The sequence below is a fragment of the Rhinichthys klamathensis genome, unplaced genomic scaffold, assembly GCF_029890125.1.
Source record: "Rhinichthys klamathensis goyatoka isolate OS25496 unplaced genomic scaffold, OSU_Roscu_1.1 h1tg000189l_1, whole genome shotgun sequence".
Taxonomy (NCBI): Eukaryota; Metazoa; Chordata; class Actinopteri; order Cypriniformes; family Leuciscidae; genus Rhinichthys; species Rhinichthys klamathensis.
Genome location: NW_026606716.1, coordinates 281,873 through 304,824, shown reverse-complemented (window position 1 = coordinate 304,824; position 22,952 = coordinate 281,873). Strand labels below are relative to the sequence as shown.

Here is a 22,952-nt window from a genome sequence, read left to right as displayed (position 1 = left end):
ATATATTGCAATATATGGAAAGCGGCAATCATTTTTATATTTTGCAATATATTGCAATATATTACATGAATATATAATATATTGTATAATACACTCACCTAAAGGATTATTAGGAACACCTGTTCAATTTCTCACTAATGCAATTATCTAATCAACCAATCACATGGCAGTTGCTTCAATGCATTTAGGGGTGTGGTCCTGGTCAAGACAATCTCCTGAACTCCAAACTGAATGTCAGAATGGGAAAGAAAGGTGATTTAAGCAATTTTGACCGTGGCATGGTTGTTGGTGCCAGACGGAACGGTCTGAGTATTTCACAATCTGCTCAGTTACTGGGATTTTCACGCACAACCATTTCTAGGGTTTACAAAGAATAGTGGGAAAAGGGAAAAACATCCAGTATGTGGCAGTCCTGTGGGCGAAAATGCCTTGTTGATGCTAGAGGTCAGAGGAGAATGGGCCGACTGATTCAAGCTGATAGAAGAGCAACTTTGACTGAAATAACCACTCGTTACAACCGAGGTATGCAGCAAACATTTGTGAAGCCACAACACGCACAACCTTGAGGCGGATGGGCTACAACAGCAGAAGACCCCACCGGGTACCACTCATCTCCACTACAAATAGGAAAAAGAGGCTACAATTTGCAAGAGCTCACCAAAATTGGACAGTTGAAGACTGGAAAATGTTGCCTGGTCTGATGAGTCTCGATTTCTGTTGAGACATTCAGATGGTAGAGTCAGAATTTGGCGTAAACAGAATGAGAACATGGATCCATCATGCCTTGTTCCCACTGTGCAGGCTGGTGGTGGTGGTGTAATGGTGTGGGGGATGTTTTCTTGGCACTCTTTAGGCCCCTTAGTGCCAATTGGGCGCCGTTTAAATGCCACGGCCTACCTGAGCATTGTTTCTGACCATGTCCATCCCTTTATACAATACAATACAATACAATACAATACAATACAATACATGTTTATTTATAAAGCACAAGTTTAAAGACAACCGAGGTTGACCAAAGTGCTGTACATGTATACAAGAATTTTGCAAATTTACAGACAAGCACCACCATGTACCCATCCTCTGATGGCTACTTCCAGCAGGATAATGCACCATGTCACAAAGCTCGAATCATTTCAAATTGGTTTCTTGAACATGACAATGAGTTCACTGTACTAAAATGGCCCCCACAGTCACCAGATCTCAACCCAATGGAGCATCTTTGGGATGTGGTGGAACGGGAGCTTCGTGCCCTGGATGTGCATCCCACAAATCTCAATCAACTGCAAGATGCTATCCTATCAATATGGGCCAACATTTCTAAAGAATGCTTTCAGCACCTTGTTGAATCAATGCCACGTAGAATTAAGGCAGTTCTGAAGGCGAAAGTAGGTCAAACACAGTATTAGTATGGTGTTCCTAATAATCCTTTAGGTGAGTGTATATTTATCATTAATATATTATTCCATGTTTTTCAATATATAATATATTGGAAAATAATATATTACAATACATTTCAAGTAATATATTGGTAAATATATTTTCCTTTCGTAAGGGCGGGTCCAAACACAGTAAATGATGAAGTGAAACTCATGATGGAGGACATGAGCCTCTGAGCTCCGCTTGATTTAACTCTTTGATTCAGGTTAAACTGATTTACTTGAGTTACAGGGACACAATGGGAAATGGGAAACTCTTTCCATTCAAAACAACAACAACCATTCATTTGATGATGGCCAACAATTTTGATTGATTCTTCTAGTCACTCTGAAAAAATGCTGGGTTAAAAACAACCCAATTTGGGTTATTTTGGCAACCCAGCGCTGGGTCAAAAAGGGACGTACACAGCGAAACTATTTTGATTCTTCTAGTTCCTCTTTTCTGCTCAGATGATTCTGTCAAGTTTAGTTTGAGTTTCTCCAGATCTGATTTAAAATAAACTGACCTGGAAAAAATAAACATAATGAGCATTTATTTATTTTTATTCTGATTTAAAATTAATTTTTAACATAATTCAGATGTAATCTCACATATACAAGTGTTTAAGGAGAATATGTTCTATATTCTTTTTACGTAAACCACATTACAGTTTTTAAACTTGTAGAAAATAATATAAACGTTTTTTTAAAACCATGAAACAAACGAATACTGCGTACATTTCTAAAAACTAACTTACACCCTAACTCTATAGTAAATACATGAACTTAATATTACTCAGTACTTAAATATAAAAATAAACATAATGAGCATTTTTTTTCTGATTTAAAATTATAACTGTAATAATATTTTTTTGAATATAATAATTAAGATCTTTAAGGACAATGTTTTTACTTTTTTCTAGATCAGTTTTTAAACCACTAGAAACAAACGAATTTGAAACGAATATAAAACTTGATGTATTTTTTATTTATTTTATGTCATTGTTACGTGTATTTACTGTAGTAATAACTATAAATGAACACTAACTCTACAGTAAATACACAAACTTAATATTACTCAGATCTTAAATATATAATTACACATTGGCATAAAGTGTTTTTTACTTTGACTTTGATGATTTGTCACAGACTGGTTTACTTTCCTGTTCAACAGTTCTTCTGTATCAGATTCAATCAAACTCTCTTTTGATGAAGATTCATAAAGTGATTCAGTCAAAACTGGACATTAAAAAGCAAACGTGTAAAAACAGTGAAACTCAGGGTGACAAACGTTTATCATGAATGAAAATAACAGTCAAACATCAAACACTGAAGAAACATGTTCACACTGAACAAGGAACAAGCGTTTATTGACCAGAAACTACAATAACATCATTAAACTGTAATAAAACATGTGAATATACAGAGAAATACTGGAGCTGACAGAAGATTCAGATTCACTTTACAGTTATCTCTATGGTTATATAGATGATGTGTTATTCATCTCACATTATTGATTATAATAATCCTCTGAGATCCAGCAGTTTTAATCAGATAATCTGAAGGATTTTAATAACACACTGTGCACAAATAAAGTGTGTGAATATCAATAATGGGGATAATGCTGTCACGTTCACACTTAGGAACAGGAGAACTCAAGTGCATAACAAGGAAGGTTTATTTACAAAACAGAACAAACACAAATCAAAAACCCACGAGGGGGAAAACATAATAAATGAACATGAAACAAACACTGGGTCAAGAATACAGGGAACACCAACCAGGAACAGAGAAACATCTGACAACGACAACGAACCGACAAAGACTGCAAACATGAGGAGACTTATAAAGGGAACAAATCAAGAGGGAACAGGTGGAGAAACTCAAACACTAATCAGGTAACGAGCGGGAGGGATCAAACAATGACAGAGGCACATGGCCCAACATAACAACCACCCATGTGCAACACAAGACAGGACAGACATGTGACATAACCCCCTCCCTACGGAGCGGCTACCAGACGCTCCATGAGGCTAGGGCGGGGCAGGAAGGAAACATCAGGCGGAACGGGAGGGACAGACCAGGGCGGGACAGGGGGGACAGACCAGGGCGGAACGGGACATCGACCGGCCAGGGCGAGACAGAGTTCATCAGGCGGCCAGGGCGGCGAAGAACCCTCGGGCGGCCATGGCGGTGAAGAACCCTCGGGCGGCCTGGGCGGATCAGACCTTTCAGGTGGCCAGGGCGGTGAAGACCTTTCAGGTGGCCAGGGCGGTGAAGACCCTTCGGGTGGCCAGGGCGGTGAAGACCCTTCGGGTGGCCAGGGCGGTGAAGACCCTTCGGGTGGCCAGGGCGGTGAAGACCCTTCGGGTGGCCAGGGCGGTGAAGACCCTTCGGGTGGCCAGGGCGGTAAAGACCCTTCGGGTGGCCAGGGCGGTAAAGACCCTTCGGGTGGCCAGGGCGGAGCAGACCCCTCGGGCGGCCAGGGCGGAGCAGGCCTTTCAGGTGGCCAGGGTGGTGCAGACCCCTCGGGCGGCCAGGGCGGATCAGGCCTTTCAGGTGGCCAGGGCGGTGCAGACCCCTCGGGCGGCCAGGGCGGTGTAGACCTCGGTTCAGTCTCTGGGACAGGCACAGGCTCAGACTCTGGGATAGACACAGGCTCAGGCTCTGGGACCGACACCGGCTCCGGGTCAAGGACAGGCTCCGGGACAGGGACAGGGACAGACACTGGCTCAGGGACAGACATTAACACAGACACAGTCAAAAGAACAGAAACAAATACAGAAACAAACATAGATTCCGGCTCAGGGACAGACTCCGGCTCAGGGGCAAACACAATCTCCGGGATCGACACAGGCTCAGGGACAGGGACAGACACTGGCTCAGGGACAGATACTAAAACAGAAACAGTCAACATAACAGAAACAAATACAGACACAAACATTTCTTCCAGCTCAGGGCCGGACACAGGCTCTGAGACAGGCACCGGCTCAGGGACAGATACCGGTTCAGGGACAGGCACCGGTTCAGGGACAGGCACCGGTTCAGGGACAGATACCGGTTCAGGGACAGGCACCGGCTCAGGGACAGATACCGGTTCAGGGACAGGCACCGGTTCAGGGACAGATACTGGTTCAGGGACAGGCACCGGTTCAGGGACAACCACCGGTTCAGGGACAGGTACCGGCTCAGGGACAGGCACCGGTTCAGGGACAGATACTGGTTCAGGGACAGGTACCGGCTCAGGGACAGGCACCGGCTCAGGGACAGGCACCGGCTCAGGGACAGGCACCGGCTCAGGGACAGGCACCGGCTCAGGGACAGTCTCTCGCTGTGCAGGCATGACGTGGACAGTCTCTCGCTGGACAGACGGGACGCAAAAAGTCCTCCGCTGGGTAGACGGGACGTGAATAGTCTCTCGCTGGGCAGATGGGACGTGAGCAGTCTCCCGCTGGGCAGAGGGGACGTGAGTAGTCCTCCGCTGGGCAGAAGGGACGTGAGCAGTCCTCCGCTGGGCAGACTGGACGTGAGCAGTCTCTCGCGGGACGTGAGCAGTCTCTCGCTGGGCAGATGGATCTCCTCTCCTCCGTCCATGACGGTGAGAAGCCGGCTCTGAACTGCCCTCCACTGGTACAGGGTCGTAAGGAGGCCAGGATGGAGAGTGATGTTGACCCTCCTCTCGACCACCTCTTCCTCCTTTACAACCTCCCCGGGTCCCACGAAAAATTACCTGGCGGGTCCCCCGAAAATCTCTCCTGTGACCTCCACGGGTCTCAGAAACCCTGGCCAAGCGCTCCGACTCCTCCCTTTGCTGAGCCATCAAAGCGAACGCTTGGAAGATGTTCATTCCTCCGGATTCCTTACCGGGCCGAGTCCTTCGGTCCCTGCCGATAGGACGGAACTGGGTTGCTCCAAATGTGGCGATGACGTAGTCCGGGCAATCCAGATCATCGTCGTCCATATACATGTCCTTCATGCTTCTTCAGAGAAAAAAATAAATAAATAAATAAATAAAATCCTTCTTGCTGCTGAGTTCAAAAATGGTCGGTTCGTTCTGTCACGTTCACACTTAGGAACAGGAGAACTCAAGTGCATAACAAGGAAGGTTTATTTACAAAACAGAACAAACACAAATCAAAAACCCACGAGGGGGAAAACATAATAAATGAACATGAAACAAACACTGGGTCAAGAATACAGGGAACACCAACCAGGAACAGAGAAACATCTGACAACGACAACGAACCGACAAAGACTGCAAACATGAGGAGACTTATAAAGGGAACAAATCAAGAGGGAACAGGTGGAGAAACTCAAACACTAATCAGGTAACGAGCGGGAGGGATCAAACAATGACAGAGGCACATGGCCCAACATAACAACCACCCATGTGCAACACAAGACAGGACAGACATGTGACAAATGCAGTAACACACACAATCAGTCAAACAACTGGAAAAGTGTTAATTTAGTGTGTGTGTGTGTGTGTGTGTGTGTATTTATGTATAATCCTCTGATAAAAATGAGAAATTGTTCAATTAAACATTTTCTTTGCAAATATTTTTTACAGTGTGTGTGTGTGTGTGTGTGTGTGTGTGTCAGTCAGTGCTCATGTTTATATTACATTGTGAGGACCAAATGTCCCCACAAAGGTGGTAATATCTGAAATCCTTGTCCTTGTGAGGACATTTGTTGGTCCCCATGAGGAAAACAGCTTATAAATCCCAATGAGTGATGTTTTTGGAAATGTAAAAATGCAGAAAGTTTCCTGTGATGGGTAGGTTTAGGGTTAGGGTTAGTGTAAGGGGATAGAATATACAGTTTGTACAGTATAAAAATCATTACGTCTATGGAGCTATGGAGAGTCCCCACAAAGATAGTGGACCAGACGTGTGTGTGTGTGTGTGTGTGTGTGTGTGTGTGTGTGTGTGTGTGTGTGTGTGTGTGTGTGTGTGTGTGTGTGCGTCAGAGACACTGTAGAAGGACAGAGTGTGTTTGTTGTTTAATGTGACACAGAGACACTGAAGAGTTAACATTATAAAGTGTAAATCCAGCACAGAGTGGTTCAGTGAATGTGTGTAAGTGTGTGTGTGTGTGTGTGTGTGTGTTTAATGTGACAGAGACACTGAAGAGTCTGAATAATAAACTCTAAATCCAGCACAGAGGGGTTCAGTGAATGTGTGTAAAGGTGTGTCAGTCAGCATGTGTGTGTCAGTCAGTGCGTGTGTGTTTAATGCGACACAGAGACACTGAAGAGTCAACTTCACAAACTCTAAATCCAGCATAAAGTGGTTCAGTGAATGTGTGTGTGAATGTGTGTAAGTGTGTGAGTGTGTGTGTGTCAGAGACGCTGTAGAAGGACAGAGTGCCGGCCGACACGTCCACAAACACTCCTACTCTCTTACAGGATCCTGAATCAGCAGAAACATCAGTGGGGTTACCATTATCACTATTGTTATTGTGCCGAACAATGAGACTCTGACCAGAGCGGCGGATCAGACTCCAGGACTTCTTATTCCATCCAAACCTACAGTCATCACTCTCTCCTTTCCTCTGGATTCCTTTATATGCCACTGATATATGAGTATAATCTCCACTCCATTCAGCCTCCCAGTAACAGCGTCCAGTCAGACTCTCTCCACACAGAACCTGAGCCCACCCATCACACTCAAATCTCTCTGGATGATCAGGATACGACTGACTCTCTCTCACACGCGTGACCTTTCTGTTCTCCTCAGACAGAGCGAGACGAGTGTGTGCTGTGTTTGGATCCAGTGTGAGATCAACAGCGTCTGAACACAAGAACACACATTACAACAGTAACATTTACAACAACACACACTAAAACTGTGTGTTTGAGGACTTACATCTGTGTAGTCTTGATGTAATCCTGAACTCTCCTCCGTGATCCACACTAGAACACACACACACACACACACACACACACACACACACACACACACACACACACATGAATCTTACTTGACAACAACAGTTCCTATATCAATATATTTTAACAAATATAAAAGAACCTTAAATAATGTATAATTACGACATGTCAAGCTTTTTTGTACTTTTTACAATTTTTTTGTACTTGCGCGTTCAACATGGACGCTCAAGCAGTTGCCATGGTAACCATAGACATAATAAATACATAGACGCCCTATTGGCCGCTGGAGTGTACGTCAACGGCGCCGCCATATTGCGGAGGGCAACTTTCTCATACTTCTCATAACGAGAATTGAGAAAAATGCCTGTTTTGTGCGCTGTTTGGGGCTGTACACATCGCCACACAACTGAAAACAGGTCTCGAGGAATTATCTTTCACAAGCAAGACTGAACATTTGTTTCTGGTTGTATTTGGTCATGATATAATTAGTAATAGTACACGTTCAGAGGAGAAAAGCCGCGAAATGAAAAAATACTGTTATTGTGTCACGAAATGTAGTTTTAATAGTTTTTCAGTCGACAATGTAGTTTTTTAAAGTTCAAATATGTGGTTTATTTATAAAGATAGCGCCTATTTAAAAATTTGATCTGACGTTTTCGGAGTTGTGAGATCCAGGCGATCAGCGGGCGCTCACTTGCAATAGACTATTCATTGTACTATTCATAGTCACTATTTAACTTATTTTTTGTCTATATACTGTAATTGATATTTCTTATTCCATTATTATTATTATTAAAGTATTATACATTAACTATATGCTATTATCAATATTTGTATTATTATGTACTTATGATATTATATAATTACTATTCATTACTATTTTATTTGCCGTATAGGCCTACTGTTTGTTTATTTTATTGACTAATCCATTTACTATTACTTCTCACTTTATCTTATTTTTACTATTTGCACTGCACTGTAGTTGTACCATATTATATCATATGTATTACCATAAAGGATCCATCAGTTATCTTTGTTATTGCTAAAATCGGGTCAATCACAGAAAATGCTTTTTCCACAATAAGAAAACTTTATTTAATTGAATGTAAAAATTAAATTATATCTTCACAATTCTTATCCAAGAATAAAAAGCCAGATAGCCTACACGACAAGCCTAAACTTTGACAATTTCTAATTTAAAAAATTGTATAAGTCTAACTATCGAGATTTTAAATAACTAGAGATGGAACTTTTTGTACACCACGTACAAACCACTGAAATCGGTTGATAAATGTATTTTCTTTTTGTTTTTATCCAGAAAAACCGCAGCTCACCCGTTTACTTGCATTTGATTACAGTGCAGTCTTGCCCTCCGCAAAATGGCGGACCCGTTGACGTATCGCAGCAACGTTCCAAAGCGGCCAATAGGGCATCTATGCATAGACATAATAAATACATAGACGTCCTATTGGCCGCTTTGGAACGTTGCTGCGATACGTCAACGGGTCCGCCATTTTGCGGAGGGCAAGACTGCACTGTAATCAAATGCAAGTAAACGGGTGAGCTGCGGTTTTTAACCTTCATCATGAAGATGATAACGGCGATTACTTGCTTTTGCTCCATGGATTATTAATAGACTACTTGCACAACTACTTCCTCGTTCTACTTAACACATATCGGGAGTTTCCGGTTAGAGCATTCAGCGCACACACACACACACACACACACACACACACACACACACACACACACACACACACACACACACACACACACACACACACACACACACACGAGAATGCAGATTATCACTACGGTTTATGGCTGCCAATTAATTAAAAAAATGAATAATGATCTCTGTATTAATTATTTTGAGCCTGATGAAATGTTCCTATAAATATATTTTATTTCCAACTGTGCATTCTGAATAATAATAATATATATATGCTAAATATATTTATCCCTGGAGCGGTCCAATGCTCGTCTTCTCATTAACTGTGTAACTCTTAACTCTTACTGATATTTCATACCTATTGAGTTTACATTTTTAAATGAATTTGACTAATAAAAAGGATTGCTTGTGTGCGTTGGTGCTTTATTCCAGTCTTTTAAAATAGTTGAATGAATGAATGCTCCTGTAACGCTGTTAAATAGGCTATAGGACATTTAATTCCTCTTAAACAGTAACACACACAGCGTAGAGGAGAATGACAGTCAACTACTTTAAATATTAATTAAGCATTTTGGGCATAAACATGTAAATAGTAGAAATACTGACATTAAAAAATGACACAGAATGATTAAAATATTGAATCCAAATAGATAAATGTTGGTGGTTCGTACTGATGTTATTCCTCTGTTCTCACACACTTCACGGTTACTAGTTTAGACGAACAGACACTCTGTGGTGAAATAATGGCGTATTTTTAACAGCCGCTGCTTTCTCAGATCGGCTTGTGTTGGATTAAAACTTCATGTTCTGATGAGTTTGAGAAATTTTGCACACAGTAAAAATCAGAATATCCATTCTCCTGTCAATAACAATTTCCACATTTTGTGTTTTTTTTATATACTCGCATCTTTATCTTGACTCACACTGAACTGATTTCAGCTGAATAAAGAATTAATTCTATTTGCATCTTTGAATTTGTTATTTTCCTGTTTATCACTGTAAAGGTGCTTTAAAACAATCTGTATTGTATAAAGCACTATAGAAATGGGTACCAGCATAGTATGAAACTCACCCATGGCTCCCAGCATGCATTGTGGCAAGAATAAAACGTCTTAAGCTGCGTTACATTCGAGCGTAAGTGGACTGAGAAGTGGACTTCACAGGGTATTACGCCATCTTAAAGGGTCATGAAACCCCAAAACACATGTTCTGAGATGTGAACAGACATGTATAGGCTGCACATCACTGAACATAATTGTAATTATCAATAATTGGAAATTGGTTAATTGGAAATAATTTTTTCCGAGCAATTTCGTTCTTCCGGGTTGAAAAGCAAAGTCAAAGCAACGTCATGGAATGTGAGGCAGAAGCGGCTTCGAAGTGTTTGACTGGCTTTAGCACGATTCTACATCAGAAGTTTCTGAGCTAATCTCTGGATTTATTGATGAGAAAGAGCTTGTTCAATCCAATCACTCCAATCACTGTATTACGCAGAGATCACATTACAGCGGAGAATTAAAACAACACTCGGCGCACGCATGACAGCGATGACTTCAACAACGCTCGTAACTCCAATAATATAGCTCATATACGGACCGGAGCAAGCGTTTCAACTTATGGACATATTTAATATACTCTAGTGCTCTAAACATGAACCAGCACCATGTATGAGCACATGACTTCTTCAAATGAAATATGTGTGCAAATAAGGACACTGATGCAGCCGTACGTCTGATCATGAACGCGTCGGACACAACGAAACACTGAACACAGTGGACCCTGTCGAATGGGACACAGCTTTGCTTTTATTTTTTTATTATTTTATTATTTTTATTTGCTCAATATTTTTATTCTGGGCCACTCAAGTCCCTTCAATCCTCTCCATATGTGGGCAGAGAGAAACTAGTTGTGTGGCCCAGAGCTGGGCCAGACAACAATTGCTTTGTGGGGATTTTATAAAGGAATTTATATGAGAAAATTTCATTTCCAAGAGAACAGAGATCTCAGACTCCCTGTTCTGGCTTTTGGAGGAGCCACTTCTAAAGGGAGATTGTTTAGAAAAGCAATGTGCTGTGACTCAATAAGATAAGATTTTGTATGCTTCTAGGACTGTGGTAGCCTGGTTCTACCAGACTCTCGTACATTTCATTTGTACAGAGAGTCTGGCCTCTCTCCATTGAGAAACATTTACTTCCTTGTAGGCGGGTTCTCTGTTAAAGTTCAAAACTATTGGATCTGCCCAGAGTCACTCAGGATCTGCCATAGCCAATCGCTAACGTGTGTGTCGTGACGTATGTCATGCGCCGAAACCGGCCGGAAACAACAAGTCCGAATGATCAGGGGCAGTATTCACAAAGAATTTTATCTTACCACTAGGAGTACTCCTAAATCGCACTAAAATATTTTAGCTAGGAGTTTTCTCTTAAAAGTTATTCACAACGCCTTTCAGACCTACTTTTAGTAAGGAAAAATGTCAACTCCTAAACTAAGAGTGAGTCTTCGTTGCTATAGATGACGTCACTTCTCATGCACGAGCTTCCTCGCAATGATCACGGTGATTGGTTGTTAGATGACAGGGCCATCGTGCGGAGCATAACACAGACGCAACAAATCATGTCCTACACAAAATAATAATAGTAATGTCATCGAAATGCATAATATAATGACATGTTTGTGCAGGCCACAGTGAAGTGTAAATCTAAAAAGGCAGAGAGAGAGAGAGAGAGAGAGAGAGAGAGAGAGAGAGAGAGAGAGAGAGAGAGAGAGAGAGAGAGAGAGAGAGAGAGAGAGAGAGAGAGAGAGAGAGAGAGAGAGAGAAAGAGAGAGAGAGAGAGAGAGAGTCGTGAATTCAATTAAATCAAGGTAGCCTATACCCCAATGAAAACCGCCACTTGCCTAATAATGAAAAACGACACTTGCATTAACACTTGCTTGGTTAATTTACATCATATTAGCCTAAATAGACTACTTAAAGCAATGAAATGTTGCTCCAATTAAAGTAATGTAATGGTGTGTTCACACCGAACGCGAATAGAGCGTCAAATACGCGTCTATCGCGTCTAGTTAGACGCTTGAACATTCGCTCGAGTTCAAATTTGTCAACTTGCGCGGAAGACATTCGCGGCAAACGTGTCGCCCAATCCGCGTCATTCGCAACGCCCGGCGAGAATGATGCGTCTATTTGCGTCTTTGCATTGACTTTGTATGTAATCTACTCGCGCAAATAATTAAATTCGCGTTCGGTGTGAACACACCATAATAGTTGAATGACGGTGGATTATGAACTCGCCAAAACGGAAAAGAAAGCCCAACTGGACGCAGGATCAGTTACTGCTGCTGGCCCAAAAACCTAATAAAAGGGAAATTTGGCACTGGGATATCAAGCAAAAATAAGCGTGAGAATGGGAATGGATTTGTTTGCAGATCAATGCAGCATTCCCGCTTGTGTCGCGGACCCCGGACGACTGCGAGAGGCGCTGGTATAACGCGCTACAATCCTTTGTGAATAGGTCTTAGTGAGTTAGGAGTCCTCTCGACTTCTTTTAAGCTGTCCCAGACTTAGGTGCTACATTTAGGGCTAAAATGCTTCGTGAATTACTCTTAGTGAAAAAAATTAGGAGTCCTAAAGTTAGGAGTGACACGCCCATTATTTTTAGGAGTTGCTCCTAAATTCGCCAGTTAGGAGCTACTTTTAGCCTTAAAATTCTTTGTGAATACGGCCCCTGAGGATTATGCTTTCTTTTACTGTCTATGGGATTATGTTTAGAATAAGATGTCTGTCAACGAGAGCTGCAGGTTTTATTCATCGAATTTAAGAGTTCAAGGAACAATTGTAAATTCTAAATGTATATTTGACACCAAGGACAGTGATGTCTCACGCAATTGACCCAATTCTCACGCCACACCCCCGATTTCTCACGCTGAAGTGTCAACCCGGTCGGATCAAATGCCTGAAAGATCAGTTTATCTATAGATCTACCTGTTGAGCCAGTCGTGATTGACTAGTCATACCGCAAATTAGTTAAAATATCCTGTAATCTAGAGCGAGTGTGCATGCGAGACAGATATTGTGCTCCAAACGTGAGAGACCTTGCGTGTGCAGACAGCATATCTGTAAGTCTCTGTTATGCTGTTTTGTCTTTAGTTACATTGCCTCAGATAAGCATCTATGTGATTTTTATCAACAGTAGCTGTTAGTTTGTTTGAAACCGTAGCCTAACTAGGAGTCTCCGACCTCCACCCTCAGTTAAAGCCAGCTAGCGTTACTTTGACCAAATGAATGTTGCATTACTTATTCCGTTTCTGTCTTTAACTTCTGTATATTCGGCAGTTTTGCAACAACGGACCGAATAGCTTTTCTCACGTCTTTCTCCGCTGCCATTACTGAACTCCAACTCCAACTCCAACTACATCAATGTCATCGTTCTCAGCCACTCCCTCTGTTCGCTGATTGGTCCTACAAAAAATGTATTTCTGGAAACCTAAGAATATACAGCAGTCCCAGACGTAGTACTGAATGAAAATGAAATTGAGCGGAAGTGCGTAGGAGGGCGCAGCCAGGCTAGGACTGTGAGATTTAGACTTGTTCAATTGTTAATGTGTCCGGTCCTGTGTTAAGTGACATAGCAGCATCAGTCCATTTGCTGGGGCATAGATAATTTTTTATCACAAAAATAATAGTAGAAATACAGAGGAAAAAGCTCACAAATGAGATCACGTTGCTAACAGACAATGGCACTGGCCTTTTTGCTCCTGATATAAAGGAACCAAAAAACTTAAAGTCCTAGTACTCAGTAAGGAAAAGTAAGAAGAATCACATCCCTGCAAAATTATTTTGCTCAAAAATTATAATCACACATTGTTAATCTTTTTTTTTTTTTTTTTTACATTTCTACAGAATTATTGCACTTTCATGTAAGCATAAATTTAAGAGAACGTCAAACTCATATGCAGGGTTTATTTTACTGTTTCCTGATTTACACATTATGAAAACTGGCAAAACCTTATTGAGCTTCTCTTAAAAGCTAAAACCGTGAAGTTCCTAACTTTAATTCCAAATTTTTTTTTATTGGTTATGTTTACATTTTTCTATCAAAACAACAAATAAGGCTTTGTATTGTAGCACAGAGTGAATTTAGTCGTCAACCACAATCCCAAACAATATAGTTGAGATTTATGCTTGATTTATTAAAGGTCACCCTTAAGAAGGCCTGCTCTCAGATTTAGTCAAACTGCCCAAGTGGCCTTGTGAAGGAATGGCACTTACTGAACTTTCATTTGAGCAGAATATCACAATAGAGATTGCTAAACTCCAACACACATGTTTGTCTGTGTTTTCAAATCATCAGCACTAAAGTTTTTTTTTTTTTGTGCAATGCTGAGAGAGCGCATAGTTGCCAGATTGGGAGATCAAGTAAAACCACTTGGCAGAAAATATATCCTTTTAAGAGAAAAGCTCTAATTGGAGGAATTTAGGCTTTGGCATCTGGAAACCCAAGCATTAAAAAGTTATTATGTGAGGATTGTTATAAATGCGCAATATCAAAAATATCAAATTAAATAAAAAATCGTTTTCAGGATAAATAATCAGTGGGCTGTTATGCATAATTGAGAGAAGCAGAAACCGTGATCATGATTAAAAATGTTTTGTCACAGTTTTTAATAAATGTGAGAAGTGATACTGTTTGAAGGCAAAAGCTTGGATCGGTGAAAAAAAACAAACCAGTCTGAAAATTGCTTTCAAAACCAACAATTGTGGCTGTCCATGTGTTTATGTCTAGGATTGTTGTTGATCTTTAACATTATAGTAATGAACAATATGACATCTTTTGAAATGCAGTGCTGTTATAATAATATTTTCTCTGTACTGTGATGGGGGATTGATTTTTTTATTTATTTGTAAATTGACTGTGAAATAAAGTTTAAAAATATATTTGTAAAATAACCTCTCTCACACAAGCGCCGTGTCATAAATGGGTTCACAGACATGTTCGAGAAGGTTATCCGTTTGGGTGATTAGTGTAAGATGGGGGTCTCTCAAAGAGTATGTTGGGAAATGAAGGAGGAAGTTCCAGTACTATGTCTTTGTGAGGTTTCTATGGCTTCTATATCAGAGTCTATACATTATTTTCTCAACACATTCTCACTAACAACTCATCTGGATGATTTGTCAGGACTGCTTGGTGTCACCTTTTAACACACTGGGACCCCTTCAGTGTTCAAAAACTATTAAAAACTCTCAGTCTCACATACACGCCGGCCAGGATGATTCTTACTGATCCACTTACTTGAGTTTGTGCAGTGTGCAGTCTGGATGGTTCATTATATCAGAGAGCAGCTTCACTCCTGATTCTCCTGGGTGATTGTAGCTCAGATCCAGCTCTCTCAGGTGTGAAGGGTTTGAACTCAGAGCTGAAGCCAGAGCAGCACAACCTTCCTCTGTCACCAAACACTGAGATAATCTACAACAACAGGAAGTATTAATGTTAGTATGCTTAATTTTTTAAAGAATATACACTACAATAAACAATACGGCTCTTCAACCTAGAGGTCGACCGATTCACTCAAAAAAATGATATGCTGGCTTTACTTAACTTTTTTATGTAAACAGGTTCCACCGGTTCCACATAACTATGTTTCGTTAAACAAACATAATATGTTCATGTAACTTCAACATCATGGAATTTGGTCATTTTAAGCGACCCAATTAAACTCTGAGCTAATGAGTTAATTAAGTGAATAATTGAGTGATGATTGAGCATTATTGAAGACACCTGATGTTAACAAGCAGAATCTCTGAAGGAGAAAACCGGAATGTTTAAGTCACCATTATGGAGATAAGTGTGTGTTTTAGTTGGGCTCTTGACCATTAACTTATTAACTTCGGATTTTGTTTGGTTGCTGTACATGAGTTATAACAGCCAGATGAACAATGAACTAAGGAGATCTGATGGTGTTGGTTGTGATTTAACATAATAATTATTTCACAATCATTTGACCTGAGTCACTGAACTTATATTAAACTGAATTTCTGAGTTAAGTTTACCTTACTGTCGTTGTAAAGCATACTATTCATAGCCTTTTCAATGAAATTCAAATGATCAAATCAAGAAATAAAAAATACACTTCTTAAAAAATATGTTGAGTAGGCACACACAGACATCAAGAATCAGCATATGAATCTCAGCAATGGTGACAAACAGATCATAAGCTCATTATTTATTCATGCAGCAATGCATGATGGGAGCCATGAATGAGTTTTGATTGGTGGCACCCAGAATGCACTGCAACAGGCTTTATAATTGTCACCATTGTTGAGATTCACAGGCTGATCCTTGATGTCTGTGTGTGCCTACTCAGAATATTTTTTAGGAAGTTTCTTTTTTATTTATTGATTTGATCATTTGAATTTCATTGAAAAGTCTAAAAATAGTATGCTCTACAATGACAATGCTGCTATTATTCGAAAGGTTAACTTATCTCGGAAATTCGGTTTAATATAAGTTCAGTGACTCAGGTCAAATGATTGTGAAATAATGATTATGTTAAAACACAACCAACACCATCAGATGACCTTTGATTATTGTTCATCTGGCTGATATAACTCATGTACAGCAACCAAACAAAATCTAAAGTTAATAAGTTAATGGTCAAGAGCCCAACTAAAACACACACTTATCTCCATAATGGTGACTTAAACGTTCCGGTTTTCTCCTTCAGAGATTCTGCTTGTTAACATCAGGTGTCTTCAATAATGCTCAATCATCACTCAATTATTCACTTAATTAACTCTTTAGCTCAGAGTTAAATTGGGTAGCTTAAAATGACCAAATTCCATGATGTTGAAGTTACATTAACATATTATGTTTGTTTAACGAAACATAGTTATGTGGAACCGGTGGAACCTGTTTACATAAAAAAGTTAAGTAAAGCCAACATATCATTTTTTTGAGTGTTGATCGGTCGGACGATTAATCGGACGATTTTTTGCATTTTTTTTACATAATCGGCATCGGCCAATATCCAAGTATATCAAGCCGATTATCAGGCAGGCGCATCTGCGGGCAGCCTAGTGTTGTCGTGGGACACGTGTTTGACGCGCGCTGCCGCTTGAGTCATTTTCCAGCCGAGTGAGCAGACCTCATACAGTGCCTAAGGCAGGAGCTAACTAAGTGCTTTGGAGAAAACGATAAGGATTCAATTCTTATAACTCCTTTATATTTAATTAATAAACTTTTGATATGTTACTGCCAACTTCGAGAAAAAACCTGAATAAGCGACATGACATTCGGCTACTTTGGATCGTAGTTGAAGTTGCATTATCACAGAAGAGTTGCGATCATGTCACAATAAGTAAGCAATAATTTTGCAATTACAGAGTCAATCTGAGACTTTTATTTGTTCTGTTTGTGTGGCTTATATTTGAGAGGGTTGTCACTCAATGCAGAGAAATAAGTAACGTTAAAATAAATAAGACCAACGCACTATAGGCTACTTGACAGACTGGCTTTGCTTTGCTAGCGGGTAGCTACAGACAGACCCGGTGCTAATACGGCACTGGAACCTTAACGATCGTTATCTACCGCACCGAATATCAACGCGGATTTCTGTGCTTCAGTTCGGTGCTACTGTTATGCCAGTGCTTCTCTTGGATGCTCAGAAAACGGACGTTAGAATAACAGAAACATCGCTTTGCTGCACGTGACGCTAGTCAGCAGCGAATTTTATCATACCATAGTTAGTTAGTAGCTGGATTAAACATGGTTAAAATGCTGGCCAAACAGTGTAAAGTGTGACTGCATTTCACTGTAGACTAAAAGGTCCAACAGCGGGATGCAGTTGTCTGAAGAACAACAGACGGACGGTGCGTTGTGGGCATTTAAAGTTTTTGTAAAATATAATTTTCCCATCTGGTGGTTGTTTTTGTCGTTCAACAGCAATTTACTAGTGAAATACGTTATTGTTATAAGTTAAATAAAATAAAATAAACCTTATATAAAAAAATATTAAATAATTAAAAGTTTTTTTCCCCTTTTTGTGATAATTAGGTTATGTTCATTTGGCTTTGTCCGTCAACAAACAAAACAAACAAACCAAAAATACAGCCCATGTTTCAGGACAGTTTTTGGGAAGAGGATAGAAATGTTTTTAGCCTTGTATTACTTACAATGCACTGACATTATACATTTTTAATTTAAGTGTACAAGTGCAGATTGTTCATTGTTCAAGTGTTCAAGTGTTGGAAAGAGAAAAAAGTCCAGGGTGCTCAAGGAGTTCAAAAAAGTATTAGAAGGTGCTCTTTGGGGTCGAGAGTTCAATGTCATGTAGAAAAGGGAATCCAAGGCACTCTTCTTTAGAAAATTAAAAAGCCTTTATTAGACTGGCTCTATCATGATTGAAAAAAATTGTTAAAACATGTTGTATTTTCCCCCACATGTTTTAACAATTTTTTCAATCATGATAGAGCCAGTCTAATAAAGGCTTTTTAATTTTCTAAAGAAGAGTGCCTTGGATTCCCTTTTCTACGTTCAATAAATGTTTTTGAGAAAGTTTGTCTATGTTAAGTAATTATTATTTCTGTTACATTTTATCTTTCAAATAGAGGTTAAAACAAGCACATATCGGCCAAAATAAATCGGCAGCATTAATCGGCCATCGGCCGATCCGGATTTCAAAAGATCGGCATCGGCATCGGCCTGAAAAAAACCATATCGGTCGACCTCTACTTCAACCCATCAATTATCTTTACAAGGACCTCTGATTGATTGCAAATAGTGATGTTGAGATTACCCAATTTCAAAATTGACCGTGATTACAATGGTCACATTATTAAACAGTAAGAATTTGGATGCTATGGTTAAAAAAAAGAAAACATTAAAATGAGTCTTTCAGACTTGTGTGTGGCGTGCCCTTTGTCTGGATACTCTTTGAGGCTGTTACTATTGAGTTATTTGTCTAGGTAAGGTAGGGTGCGTGCAAAGCATGGACTTTCAGCGCATGTGAAACTCTCAAATTGAAAACATTGTGGAACAATGCAATCTCCTGGACTTGTATTTGCCGTAGAAGCAAATTAAAAAAAGCTATTGGGGCATTTTGGCTATCTAAACATGATTCAGGAGTAGTTGAAGACAGGTATGCAATTTACAAAACATGTAGATGAGAAGTGTCAGCAAAAGCGGCGAACACATCTAATATGTACAGCACATGTGGGATCACCACCATACACACCCAGATGATGGTAATAATTTTACAACATAATAAAATAGCCTGTTACTTACTCCTATACAATAATCACAATAAGCTTTGTTATTTTGATAAGAACAAGGTCTCTACTTCAAATTAAAACAATAAATACCATTTTGACACTCTTTAATGCATGTGACAGATCACTATAGCCCAAGGGCGAAATTGTCAATCACACATTGGGGGGGACAGCTGTGGAACTTTTTGTGTTGGCGCATGCACACATTTTTTTAATCAAAATAAAATAAAAGTCAGAGTCCGAATGTTTGTAATTGTATAACACAACAAGGAATTTTATTACATCTGATCGTCAAACCAACGTATAGCCTACTCACAATGATTACAGCATCGGCATCAATTACAGGCCTGAATTGACAACAAAGCCGTCAGTGATCTCTCTCTCTTATATTCTTCTATAAACATATAGTGACTATAAACATTTTGATTAAATTGCTGTTACAGGATAACAGGATATTTACCATTCATAGATAGCCTATGTGCCAAATGTCTGTCAATTTCCGCGCTCCTCCTAACTCTTCTTCTGTTTGGTTTTTCCTAACTCACTGACGATGCACGAGCTACTAAAGGGATAGGAAAACATGACATGGATTTCAGGAGAAATAGGTTTTGCCAAAAGTATAGTGTAAGGCAAGTCGAATGGATTTGGGAAATGGACCGGCCGGGATTTTATATTTTCGGAGCTGGGAAGAAAGACGTAGGCTATTTGCAATCACATCGATATGGCCCTGCCCGCATAATCATACAAGCCGCGTTTCCATTACCCTTCAAATTGCGCAAATTGAAATTGCGTAATGAAAATGCGCACAATGGAAACACGTCCATTTCGCAAAAACTCCCGTTTATCCCAATAAAGTTTTTACGCTCGCATGAGGAGGTTTTTCAGGCAATTTGAAAAAGGAATATTTCGCAAAACTGCAATGGAAACGGGTTTTGCGCATTTACAGTCACCTGACTTAGAATACGAGGTGTGTTTTGGGTCCGTGTCCGCAAATTATAATAATAATTATCATCATTATTATAACATTTATTATATGTAGAAGACGCTTTTATCCAAAAAAGGAACAAAGCAATTCGTCACATTTCATTCATAATACAGGTTGGACAATAATAGGGCTAAGATTATCACAAATAAACACAAGATTTTGACGCATATCCAAGTGTGTGTGCGGACTGGGTGTGGAGCGCGCACTGGATGGCACGGTGGCGCGGGCGCGAACACTTGCATTTTCCTATCAACAGTCGAAACAACTTAAAATACTCTATCATTTCTGGTCATACAGAATATAATAATACATTATTCGCAGCTACTTTTATTTGCGTAATCTCACAATAACAAGAAAACGATGAGCTTTTGTAAAATAAAATAAAACAATCAGGCGCGCTTCATGGTCTCCGTGAACTGAAGCGCGAGAACTGATATATAGCCTTTGTAGACTGAAGCTTTAAATGTCCACTTTAAAAGGAACAAATTTGAATCGAAAGCTATACCTTCTGATTATGTAATCCGTATGAAAGGTGCATTTCTCTCTAAAGGTGCATCCGGAGATGGAGATATGTTTTTAGCCGACACTGATTTAGGAAAACAATAGTTTAATAATAAACAATTAAAATGCCTCGTTATTTTTTCAGACACATTTATTATAGCCTAACTCACCTATACATCCCCTTTCTGTAGGCTGTGGTCATGGCTCTTCTCATTCAGCACTGCGGGAAAAATATAATTTCCAGGTTCTAATTTGGCCTTAGAAAACCAGTAAAATCTACATTTTTTTTTCTCCATATTAATTTGTGAATATTTTAAATGTTTAATAAAGGGGCAAATCTCTCTCTCTCTCTCTCTCTCTCTCTCTCTCTCTCTCTCCTCTCTCTCTCTCTCTCTCTCTCTCTCTCTCTCTCTCTCTCTCTCTCTCTCTCTCTCTCTCTCTCTCTCTCTCTCTCTCTCTCTCTCTCTCTCTCTCTCTCTCTCTCTCTCTCTCTCATATATATATATAATTTATTTTTTTGTGCAGCATTTGGTGTAGGCCTACAGGTCAAACTAAAATGTTGGTGTTCACCTTTGCGTTTTAAAAATACAACAACCGTTCGTTTTTCGTTTTGCAATTACGGGTTAAATAAGAAACATGAATGCAAGTACACTGACCGTTTGGACATAATACGAGACAGAGTTCTTTATTGAATTCATAAAAGAAACAATAATTACAGGAATAGTCTACTGGACTCTAAGCCCACTGATCTATAATGACATTAATAAAGTCATTCTATATTGATCAGTGTCTAAACCTCAAAGAAATGCCAAAATCAAGACATCGGAGCAGAAATGAGGGAGAAACACCCAGGAACTCCGTGTCTTTCCCTGCCATTAACGCTTGGATAACACGACACGTCTCCTTCCATTAATAATAACAATGTCTATGCGGTGGCTGTGATATAGGCTATAAACCTACCAACGTCCGTTGCCATGATTTTTGGAATGACTTATCGCGAGAGGAAAAAAAGACGTTTTAGTCGCATAACATCGGTTAATGGAACGCCGTCATTTCGCAATAGTTTTTTATCGACATTTAGAAAATATCGCAAAAGTTTTGCGCAAATCTGTATTGGAAACGCGCCCCAAATATGATCAAATATTGGGGGGGACAAATTGCCCTTCGTTGAATATTGGGGGGGACGTGTCCCCCTGTCCCCCCATAGAATTACGCCTATGCTATAGCCACATATCTGTTTAAGCGGAAACATGGAGCGCACCTGAACTTATGATCTCTGTATCTGTGCATCTCTGCACCTGAACTGATGATCTCTGTATCTGTGCATCTCTGCACCTGAACTGATGATCTCTGTATCTGTGCATCTCTACACCTGAACTGATGATCTCTGTATCTGTGCATCTCTACACCTGAACTGATGATCTCTGTATCTGTGCATCTCTGCACCTGAACTGATGATCTCTGTATCTGTGCATCTCTGCACCTGAACTGATGATCTCTGTATCTGTGCATCTCTGCACCTGAACTGATGATCTCTGTATCTGTGCATCTCTGCACCTGAACTGATGATCTCTGTATCTGTGCATCTCTACACCTGAACTGATGATCTCTGTATCTGTGCATCTCTACACCTGAACTGATGATCTCTGTATCTGTGCATCTCTGCACCTGAACTGATGATCTCTGTATCTGTGCATCTCTGCACCTGAACTGATGATCTCTGTATCTGTGCATCTCTGCACCTGAACTGATGATCTCTGTATCTGTGCATCTCTGCACCTGAACTGATGATCTCTGTATCTGTGCATCTCTGCACCTGAACTGATGATCTCTGTATCTGTGCATCTCTGCACCTGAATTGATGATCTCTGTATCTGTGCATCTCTGCACCTGAACTGATGATCTCTGTATCTGTGCATCTCTGCACCTGAACTGATGATCTCTGTATCTGTGCATCTCTGCACCTGAACTGATGATCTGGTAAGACTTTATAATAACTACACGCTAATAATCATTAGTTAAGCATGAGTAAACAGTTAATTCATCATTCATAAAGCATTAATAGACATTAATAAGCAGTTTATAAATACAGCTATAAATGCTTTCTTCTTGATTTACAAGCATATCCATAATTTATTTAATAATTGTATTTTCATCCTTTATTAATGATCAATTTATTATTTCTAAATGATTAATTGCATTTTTTTATAAACCAGTTATTTAAGAGT

General features: G+C 39.9%; 1 long non-coding RNA gene across 1 annotated transcript; it reads right to left on the bottom strand.

Annotated features, from left to right (window-relative positions):
- Positions 1-2,629: 2,629 nt before the first annotated feature.
- LOC130095240 (uncharacterized) lies at positions 2,630-5,922 on the bottom strand. The gene is made up of 2 exons (XR_008808064.1): positions 5,852-5,922; positions 2,630-3,039 (listed from the first exon to the last, which is right to left on the bottom strand). It is a non-coding gene; the product is annotated as an uncharacterized LOC130095240 (long non-coding RNA).
- Between the last annotated feature and the right edge of the window lie 17,030 nt (positions 5,923-22,952).